This window comes from Dermochelys coriacea, chromosome 1 (assembly GCF_009764565.3).
Source record: "Dermochelys coriacea isolate rDerCor1 chromosome 1, rDerCor1.pri.v4, whole genome shotgun sequence".
Classification (NCBI taxonomy): Eukaryota; Metazoa; Chordata; order Testudines; family Dermochelyidae; genus Dermochelys; species Dermochelys coriacea.
This window is the reverse complement of record NC_050068.2, coordinates 345,057,698-345,069,007: the sequence shown is the minus strand read 5'-3', so window position 1 is coordinate 345,069,007 and position 11,310 is coordinate 345,057,698.

Genomic DNA, 11,310 nt, shown 5'->3' with positions numbered 1-11,310 from the left:
TGGGAACTTGTTTCCCTGGGAAAAGGAAACGAAGGGCAGGATTTGATGCAGGCAGAGGAAGAGGCCAGTGCTGCTGTATCTGAGGATGATGATGAAGGGAAAGGGGAGAAAAAGCAGGAGAAGAGCCCTGATGTGGCAATTCTGTATTGTAAGGACACGGCAAGGATGGCAGCTTCTGGGGATGAGAAGTGACTGGGTTACTGAATGGGGATCAGTTGGTATAACTTACCAAGTGGGACACTTCAATACCCATTAGGAAAATGAAGAGATAATCTACTTGTAGCCTTGTGCCTTGAATTAATATATACCTGTCAGGATGGCCTAGGTATACTTCATCCTGTCTCAGCACAGGGAATAGACTAGATGGTCTTCAGAGGTCCAATCGTGCACCTTGCCAGGGGGTTATACTAGATGACCCTGGCAGTCCTTGCTAGCCCTATGTCTCCAGGGTGGAGCTGCTGAAATCTTTCAGACAAATAGTTTAATTCGCTGAAAAATACAGTTTCAGTCGACCCAAAACTAGTTGTGAATTTGACACTTATTCACCGAACAGACTTGGCCAAAAACAAGTTGGGGGACTTAGATGCCACTTGCAAAATGTGGAGCTGGGCGGGGCAGGAGTCCTACCTCATAACTTTTAGCCCAGTGGTTAGGTCCCTCACATGCCATGTGGAAAACCCAAGTTCAAATCCTTGCTCCATTTCTGGTAGAGGGGGAACTGACCCTGGGTCTGCTTTATCCCAGGTGAGTGCTCTAACCAGTGGACTAAAAGGCACAGGGTGGTCTTTGGCTCTTCCTCTCCCAGCCCTTTATTTCCTTTGCTGTTAAGTGAAATAGAGCCCAGACATGAAATGGTTCATTTCAGCTCGACTGAAGCAGATTTGGTACAGGCTGGACCAAATTCTTTTTCAATTTTTCAGAACTGCCAGTCACTTGAAAAATCAGTTATTTACCCAGCTCTCATATGAAGTTAATTTAGTAATAGGAAAGTCAGGAAATGCACCCAGGACGAGGGATGTTTCCTAACATATACTTCACAGCAGCTCCTTGAGAGACAATGCAAGAGCCATTTTCCTTGATGCTCTGACTTGACCCCCCCAGGCAGCTCACTGTGGGCAGAAGGTCCAAGCATGTGAGCAGAGAAAGCAAAGAACTTTGGTTGGATTTAAACACAGTCCCTCAAGGACAGAGAGGAGAGAACTAAGGGGAGCAGCCCCAGCCCCCAGAGTTTAGGGCTGGAAGGGGGGTAAGATAGGCCTGCTTAGGTAGCTAGTTACAACAGGCATGCATATAGACCTTTAATTGCTTTAAATTCCTTTTTCTCTTACGCTACGCTTTGTTCCTACAATAGGCGCCAACGCCATGGGTGCTCTAGGGCTGGAGCAGCCACAGAAAAAAAAATTGTGGGTGCACAGCACCCACCAGCCGCAGCTCTTCAGCGGGGTGCTGCCAATCAGCTGTTTGGCGGCTGAGGGAGGAGCTTGGGGGAGGGCAGAGAGCAGCGAGCAGCGGATGGGGGCTGTGAAGAGGGGGTGGAGTGGGGGGAGAAAGAGGCAGGGTGAGGGCAAGGCTTTGGGGCAGGGGGTGGAGCACTAAAAGTAAGCGCCTATGGGTCTTTGGGTGAAGTAAACAATACTTCTAAGAAGGTTGTTTTGGGTCACTGTCATCCACTGGTCACACATTCCCGAAGGGAAGAACCACAGATACCAAACTCAATCAGAGCACCTGAGTAAGCACAGGGTCACAGGATACTGTAGCCAGGGACCCAGGCGAAGAATGGGAGAGTTACAGGATTCCACCCAGGGGAAGAAACGACACAAGGCCTGACGCCTGGGGGGGTACCTGTGGATGTGCACTCAGAGAGACTGGAGAAGGGGGTCAGAGGTGCAGCTAGCCCAGAACAGTGACAGATGCAACAAGCTCACAGGTGAGTGGGAGGATGGGGTAATAAGAAAACAAAACAAGAACAGAGATGGATTCTTTGCCTGGAACCCCGCACCTTTCCCACCCCCCACGCCCATGCTGCCCAGCAATCTCCACTACTCTCCAATTCACTATTTCACCCCGTTGCCAATTTCATTACTGAGATCGGCCTGCCTCCCCTCCACAAAGCCAGAAGCCCGTCCGTGCCCCCTAGGCTCACCAGATAGCAAGTGTCAAAAATCAGGACAGGAGGTGGGGGGTAATAGAGGCCTATGTGAGAAAATGACCCAAAAATCAGGACTGTCCCTATCAAATCAGGACATCTGGTCACCCTAGTGCCCCCAAACCATATCTTTTCATATCTAGTTCATGGAGCCCAGAGCTGTTCATTTTACGCAGCTGCCCTCTCGGAATGAACATAATTTACGCAGACCAAAGATATTACGCTCACAACATACATTTGCTAACCTGCTATTGCTGTCTTCCCATTTTTATCGAGCCACAGTTACATCAGCGTTAATGAGATGTTTACAAACAAATATATTTTCTTGAGCAAATAACTATTCACCTGCAATTCAGAGGCAAATTATGGCTCTGCTGCTTTGTCAAGTCTTTCCATGGATTTTGGTCCTGGTTTTGCTAAATTAGATGCAAATATTGGAAGTCTATACATATATATATATTATCGTGCGGCATGAAGATGAGCCTGATGTGAAATCATTGCACAGCCTGCCAATTATTGCTGTGTCAGTGATTTTCTGTCTTTTTTTCCCATTCTGAGGATTGCATTGTAAGGGGAAGGTCCCCTCCTTCCAACGCTCACCCCAAGCTGCTTGGCTCAGAGAACAATTTACTCAGTGGGTCACCGGGAAGTTACCCAGGGACTACAGTTCACGGGAGTTTATTATTTCTATTGCAATAGCACAAAATATTGGCTCATTGTTTCCTTGTCCTCCCTAATCTGTATCCATCCATTGGCACTTGTCTTGAACTGACATGGCAAGTGGTTTGGGACAGGGACCAACAATCTTTTGTTCTGGGTTTAGAACCATCCATAGAATTTCAAGCTAGAAGGGACCACCAGATAATATAGTCTGACTTCCTGTATCTCACTAGCCACCAACAAGACCCAGCACCATGGAGTCCTGGTCCTTGACTAGGGTTCCTATGCACTATGGTAATTAAAATAATAATAAATAATAATAATTAATAATTAATTGGGTGGAACAGAAGAAAGAGGGCAAGTTAGCAGTAGAAATAATTAAAGAGCCACTGCCCTATTCAGTGGGTTAGATGTGTGAAGCTCAATCATTCTAGTCTGTGTGAGCCTTTTTTTGTCAGCCCACATGGGAGCTCCCTGACTACTTCCTCTTCTCTCGCCTTGAGTTTCAGGTTCAGAATCAACCTCAAAGCAACACTCATTTCAACTGGCCACGTTTCGACACAACTCTCAGTGCCAAACCATAAATTGGCCTGGCCTGGCTTGAAAATCACTTTTGGTGTAAGGGATCCATTCGCTTCAGACAGCATACTCAGGATATAAATTGCAGGCATGCTGCAGAGCTGGAGCTATAAACCTGTCCTGTCAAGCTCCAGAAACACAGGTGTATAGCATTTGAATGGAATGAGAACTGCATTTAGACTGTAAGCACTTTGTAGCAGGTGGTTGTGTCTTTACTTGCTTACATTCTGGATTGCTCACAAGTAATAAATACTATAAAGAATCATTTGGGGACTACGGTGGAGGAAATATCAGTTCTTCATAGAGTTTCATCCCATTTGTTCCTCTGGGGAATCCAGAAATTTCCCCATGCCCCACCCCTGCTGTGAAATAGGCCACAAACGCCCTGAATCATGGGAGATCCATGGAGGTCAGAACCCTCTCCCTCCATACTGGATCACTGTCCTTGGTTGCCTTCTCCTCCCACTGTTTTTAAGGGGCTCTCCTAGCATCACCCTCAGCCCGCCCACTCTTACCCTGGCCCCATCAATGTCCAATTCTCCTCCCCATCAGTGAATCCACCTGGAACTGCTGAAAGCGTCCTGTGGGCTCCTGGGGAAAACAGGAGCATTACCATGGAAGGAGCTAACCTGGGCAGGGGAATCCACACACAGTTCATGGGGATACATTAATATCCCAAAGTAGTAGATTTCTTATCTCCTCTCCAGGCAACCACTAGAAACCACCTCCATACTCTCTCACACACAAAGCCAGTACATTACGTGGACCTTAGTGGAAACTAGGCCCTGGACCCCTTTGAAACTCTGCCCCTGACTCTCTCAGAAGTTGGCCTTAGTCTCTGTGAAACTCCATCCCAAGGTTCACCCCAAAACTCAGACTTACCTTAACCCTATCCACAGAGTAGGCCTTAGGATCTCTCAATACTTGCCCCTTGTCTCTCACTGTAACTTCACCTGAGACTCATTGACAACTAGGCCTTAGATTGATTCAGAATTTGGCCCTCATCTTTCCAGATAACTTTGCCCCAGGCTGGCTGAAAGACTAGGCCTTAGGCTCACTTAGAACTTGACCAAAGCCTCTTTTTGAAACTCTGGGCCAGATTTGCTCAAAACTAGGCTCCAAGTTCATTCAAAAGTTCTCAGTTGTAAGCATACTTCCCAGTAAGCCTAGCCCAGGTTTTGGTGTTTTTTACGCGCTCCCACACCCGGAAAGCTTTGCATGGTTTTGGGTTTCAAAACGAAAGCTTCACATGGGTTTATTATTTCACAGCCTCTTTACATTTTAATTGAAGGATGCAAGCCTAGGATTCAAGCTGGTGTCAGGATTACGCCTCGATTAACACTTCCTTAATGTGCCAGGGATAGACTGATCTGCATGTTGGCCAAAGGCAACTAATGACTGCTGTTTACCTTGATGTGGATGTGCTAATGTGTGGGCAATCTTGATAGCACAGCATATTGTTAGCTTTATATCTCAGCAGGGAGCACAAGAGTGCCTTTCCTCTTCTAATTTCATACCTCCCCCATGAGCAGGAGCAGCAACAGAAGCCAGGGTTAGAATCCCAGTTTCTGATTCCCAGCTGGTAGACAAAAGCTACAAAGTCCATGGTGGACAGATGGATGCACCACCGACTTCTCTATCATGGGCCGAAACAAAAGTACTTTGTTCTCAGCTTTGGAAAGTTCAGACCCAGTTCAGAACTCTGCAGCTTTTTCCCATCTTTCAGGCTCGGGCTCACTTGGGTTCCAAAACACAGCAGACAGCTCCCAGAGAGTCTAACTTGTCGACAGTATTTCCATGACCAAACATCTAACACTGTCCTCTCTGGGAAGCTAACCAAAGTTTTCATTCAGCTCCAAAGACATAAGGGGTTCTCCAACTTTTTTTTGCTGGGACCCTCTTTGAAAATATTTCAGGCTGTGACCACACCCCCACCCAATACCATGCCACTCTTACATCTGCATTGCCGTCAGAGCTGAGCGACCAGCCAGCAGCCGCCACGCTCATGTGACCCCCCCTAAAATATTCTTGTGACCTCCTTTTGGGTTGGGACCCCCAGTTTGAGAACTGCTGGATTAATTAGACTGGATCAGAATAGTGGTCCATATATCCTGGTATCCTAATTCATGCCGTAGTGTCAGGGGTAAGGCCCTCAGCTGCGCTGCTCAGTATTTCTGATGTTCTAAGACAGCTAAGCTGACTGATGGACCACCCTGCCTGAGGAAGCCAGTAGGCCAGTTCTTAAACCTAACAGCAGCAGCTCGCTGACTTATCAACGCACACACCCACAGACTCTCTGCCTCCCGGTGCTCATCTCTCCAAGCCCTGCTCCTGCTTTGCCCCTCCAGCCCAGATCCTGCTCTGCACCCCGCCTTGTTCCCAGCCAGTTCCACCCCTGCTTCTGCCTTCCCTGACTCCTGGTAATCCAGTTCCAACCCTCAGCTTTGACTCCTGACCCCGACTCTGCCTCAACCCTTGGCTCTGGCATTTGGCCTCCAACCCCTAGTCCTGACTCCCACTCTGACCACTAGACTTGACTGCCTATGATCCAGCCCACTGGCACATATAAGGTCATTCCACTCATTCACCTAGGTCAGTGGTTCTCAACCAGGGGTATATGTACCCCTGGGGATACGCAAAGGTCTTCCAGGGGGCACATCAACTGATCTAGATATTTGCCTATTTTTACAACAGGTTACATAAAATGCACTAGTAAGTTAATACAAACTAAAACTTCATACAGACAATGACTTGTTTATACTGCTGTATACACTGAAATGTAAATACAATATTTATATTCCAATTGCTGTATAATTATATGGTAAAAATGAGAAAGTAAGCAATTTTTTCAGTAAGAGTGCGGTGTCACTTTTGTATTTTTATGTCTGATTTTGTAAGCAAGTAGTTTTTGAATGAGATGTAACTTGTGGGTACGTAAGACAAATCAGACTCCTGAAAGTGATACAGTAGTCCAGAAAAGTTGTGGGCCACTGATCTAGGTCAGTTTCCTGATTCCTGCAGTACCCCTTTAAAGCACTGGCACATCTATATTGACATCCTGCTTCCCACCATTCTGCACCCAACCCTTGGTCCATCTGTTTTAGTACCTCATCCCTTCTCATAGCAGATCAGATCAGTGGATGATCTATTCTGATAGCTGTCTTCCTGCCATAATGGATCAGGTGACTTGTTCATCTGTCGCAGTGTCTGTCTCCATTGACTGGATCAGATCAATGGTCTGTCTAGCATGGCATCCTGCCTCAGGTATTGACCTCTATCGGATGCTTCAAAGTCAGAGGATGCGCCCACAATGCACCTAGCCCGTCAGGCATTGCTATACACCTAGGAGAGGAATCTATTCCTGATTGTGCACGGGAGCCTGAGATTCAATTATTCTTATCATAGCATGCTACCTTATCTCATCTGACCTTTTCAGGCACTATTAGTCCCCCACTAGAACTGCCCAAAGCTTTATGGAAGCCAATGATCCACAAGGAAAATTTTGATAAGTAAAGATGGAATTTTACAAACACCCATTGGAGATTGATAGATAGATAGATACTATTCTGAACAATCCATAAGCCCTTCTTCCTTTCCCCATCCCTTTTTAAAATTACACCCGTTGCTTCAGTGAAATTTATTACAATGGAAGAAATAATGATGTTTTCAAGGTATTTTTTTATTCCTAAGCAGAGGTGTCGGGGCTTTCCTGGTAACAAATGGATGAAGATGTGAAAGCTCATTGGATTGTCACGTTGGATACATTATCCCCCAGGGCTCTGATTGAAGAATTAGACCATGGAGATCATATTTGATATTAGATGTTTCAATTTCTCCAAGAACATTAGGCATGTTGGAGTCAGCGCTGGATTCAATAATAAACATCTGAATTGACCCCCCCCTTTCTTTCCCACCTTTGCCCCATAGCATTTTAAGTTAGAGACATGTTATTAAGATTTATTTTACATTTTTATTATTACACTCACAAGAAGAGAGAGAATATTTGCATAATTCATTTCTATACAACAAACCTTTATGTATTACTTACAGCTGCAACATTTTTTTCTTTAATATGTAAGTATTTATATGGCAGTAAAACAATGACAGTCAAACAATATACAGAAAATGATTTAGTTTGTCCCTGCAGATAATCCTATGCATTTATTAACCCTAGGGATTTATTATGATTAAAATCTCCTTGCTTAATGCTCAGTTGAGGCACCAGAATTACATATTTGGCAGTGGCTTCCCAAGTGGACAGCAATAGTTTAATACCAGATCTTATCACTCATGTCTGGTATGGGCACTGAAGGGCAATATGTCTGTTCCAAGGAGCTGGTGCTGGGACCAGGAATCAGCATTGTTACCCACTCCAAATGAGATTGGGGCCCCAGTTTGCTGTGGGCTGCACATACACAGAGTAAGGGACAGTCTCTGCTACAAAGAGGTTATATTTTATATCGACAAGACAGGCAAAGGGTGGGAGAGAGCAAGTATTATTATCCCCACTTTACAGATGGGGAACAATAGCACTAAAAGATTGAGGCTAAGATTTTCAAAAGCAGCTAGTGATCTGGGGTGTCTTGAATTTTGGCAGCTCAACTGAGACATCTGAAAGAGGCCGGGTTTTCAGAGGACAGGTGGCTCAGTGCTTTCCCAAAATCAAGACTTTTCCAGGTATCTCAAGTTGGACACCCAAAATCTCTCACCACTTTTGAAAATCTTGCCCTAAGTGACTCGCCTCAGGTCACAGGGAGTCCATAGAGGAGTAGGGATTTGAACCCACACCTGCTGAGCCCTAGCCCTTGACCACGAGATCATCCTTTTTTGAAGGACTGATTGCATTCAGAGGGTCACACAGCCAACCCTGTCTTCAGAGCCTGCTCCTACTGGGATGAGAAATGGGATGGAATGAAGGCCTTACTGTGAGGTGCGCCCCCTAGGGGCAACAAGGAATGTTCCAGGGGCGCAGCAAGGCCTGGGCCAGCCCCCACAAGGGTCAGGAAGGGAACGCCAACCAGCCCCGCTCTGCCCCCAACCGCAGCTCCAGCCCCAGCCTCGGGCTCCCTAGCAGGGTGTGGGCAGATTCCATTACAGGTAAGGGGAGGTGCGACAGAAAAGGTTTGGGGACCACTGCCATAGAGAATATCAGCATCTCAGGAGCTGCGGGGTTTTCCCTCTCAGACAATATTTTACTTCTATTACCCTCAGACCTGGTCAAGATTTGTAATTGGCTGGCAGAGTGACAGCAAGCTACAGTCTTGGGGAGTTAAAAATCCACCTTTCCTGTAGGAAGGGAGAGTTCAGGGTTGATTTTATTGAGAGCAATGCAGTGCTATTCAATGGACTTCATCCTCCAGGAATGCTAGTGGCAGGACAATAGGTGGATGGATTGATGGCTCAAACTGAGTAGACAGAAGTGTATAAATTGGGGTGGAAGGTTTTGCCAAATCCCCCATTACATTTTTAAAAGCAAACAAAGGGTAGTGCTGCAGTAAGTCCCCACTGTATCTGAATTGCAAAGTCCAAGGAGATGGGTTGGGCTTGTAGCCATTTTCATACCTGCACTTTGCACAGGACCAGATTTTCATACCTTGGCTCACGCTGTGTAGTATGTTACTTCACACACAGTCCCACCAAAGTCAAAATTTACCGTATCATGACACTTTGTCCACATCATCTGCACTCTGCACTCTAATCCATTTCTGCCCAGCCAACTGCTAATATTCCAACCCCCCGAGTAGTATCACAGAGTAGCCCATTAGAACAAAATCAACACGATCATCATTTCTCCTTCTGTCTGCAAATGCAGGATTTTTCTCAACTACCCTCCTCCCCCCTCCAAATGATGCCAGTCTGAAGCTCAGAACTGGTAATGATCAGTCTTGCAGCAGTGACAGAGTTAAGATCTTATATCTTACTACCCATCATGGCTATAAACTGCGACATACACCATTAAAAAGGGTATGTGGGAGGAGTAGAATTCCCAGATTTCGAAATGGGGACACACAGTGCTTCTAGCTTTGGTATGTCCTAAGACATCAGACCTTTATTATGTTGTATTATGTAGTGCCTAGGGACTAATTGAGAAGGGGACCCATTGTGGTAGGTCCTGTAGAAACACAGAGTAGCAACATCTCAATATTATTATGTATTAAATAGTTATTTTAGTGGTTTCTAAATTGTAGCAGTTATAGTTTTCCTCTCCTGCATCCCAAATACATACTGATAAAACCTTTAACCATGTGGTATCTTCTTACTCAGAAAGAAAGTTCATATGCACTATATACTAACAACACTTCACACTCATCCAAGGATCTCAAGTCATTTTGTAAACATAGTTTTCAAATAGCCACCCACCACTGCTGTGGGGTTGGGAAGTATCAATTGTCTCCAAATATAGAGGGGGAAACTGAGGCACAAAGAAGGGAAGTGAATTGTCCAATGTCCGAGAGGAAATAAGTGGCAGAGTCAGGGATAGAACCCAAGAGTCCTGACTCCTGGTGCGGTGCTTTAGACACTTTGGGATTGTCTACAAGGGCAGATGGACCAGAATACCCATTGCAGAATAGCTCCGCCTGTGGGCATTCTATTCCAAATGAACTAGGGCGCTTGTGAGCATGCTAATTATTCTGCAGTAAAAGGACTTTTATTCCAGAATGGAGTGTCCCCATGGGGGGACACAGGCAGCTATTCCAGAACAGCAATTGCCAAACAGTTTATTCTGCAATAGTTACTTGGGACCATTCCCCCCCGTAGACAAGCCCCCCATTATTATTTTCTTCAAGCTATTTCCTTTTTCTGTTTTTCACATGCTGAAGTCGGTGGCAGTGGAGGTGGCGGTTGCTATGGTAACTTCCCTTTACCCTTCTGCAAGATTTTTTTCTAAGAAATCCATTTGTGAATGTGCTTCGTTCTCTCGCTCACCCTTGAAAGCAGCCGTTCTCAGGAATATTTCAGGAACACAGGAAACGCGAGACTGGATTAGGCCCATGTAGTGCCGCATCCTGTCTGCAACAGCAGCTAGTTCCAGATATTTCAAAAGAAGGTGCAAGAAATCCCATACTATAATAACCTGCCGATAGAGGACATTTCTTCCTACCCCCTAGTCAAAGGTTGACTTATGCCCTGAAGCATGAAGGTTTATGTACCGTATAATGCATTTATCCTCTCTAAAGCAATTGTGGATGTTCACCAACTCCACAGTCACATAAATGTCTAATCCTTCTTTGAACCCCAAACTCTTGGCCTCATTGATATCTTGTGGCAGTGAGCTCCACAGGTTGGCAGGACAGTGTGTAAGGACAGTGTTAATTTGGCTGGCTTTATTTTCATAGGGTCTTGTCCTTATGTCATGAGAAAAAGATAAAGAGAAATATCCAAATTTACCTTCTATCATCCTTACTTTACATGCCACTATCATGTCTTCTCTGAGTCTCTAAACAGGCCCAGTCTTTCCATACCTTGAATCATTTTCATTTTCTCGGAGAGTACTATCATTCTCTGTACTCTAGATCTCTCAGGAACTTTTAAGGCTCCCACCACCTGGGTATTTATCACAAAGAGGCAGCCGTTTGGTCACAAATCTGTAACTAGAAAAGGAGTACTTGTGGCACCTTAGAGACTAACAAATTTATTTGAGCATAAGCTTTCGTGAGCTACAGCTCACTTCACCGGATGCATTCAGTGGAAAATACAGTGGGGAGATGATTTATATACACAGAGAACATGAAACAATGGGTGTTATCATACACACTGTATGGAGAGTGATCACTTAAGATGAGCTATTACCAGCAAGAGGAGGGGAGGAAGAAAACCTTTTGTAGTGATAATCAATGTGGGCCACTTCCAGCAGTTGACAAGAATGTCTGAGGAACAGTGGGGGGTGGAAGGGGGGGAGAAATAACATGGGGAAATAATTTTAC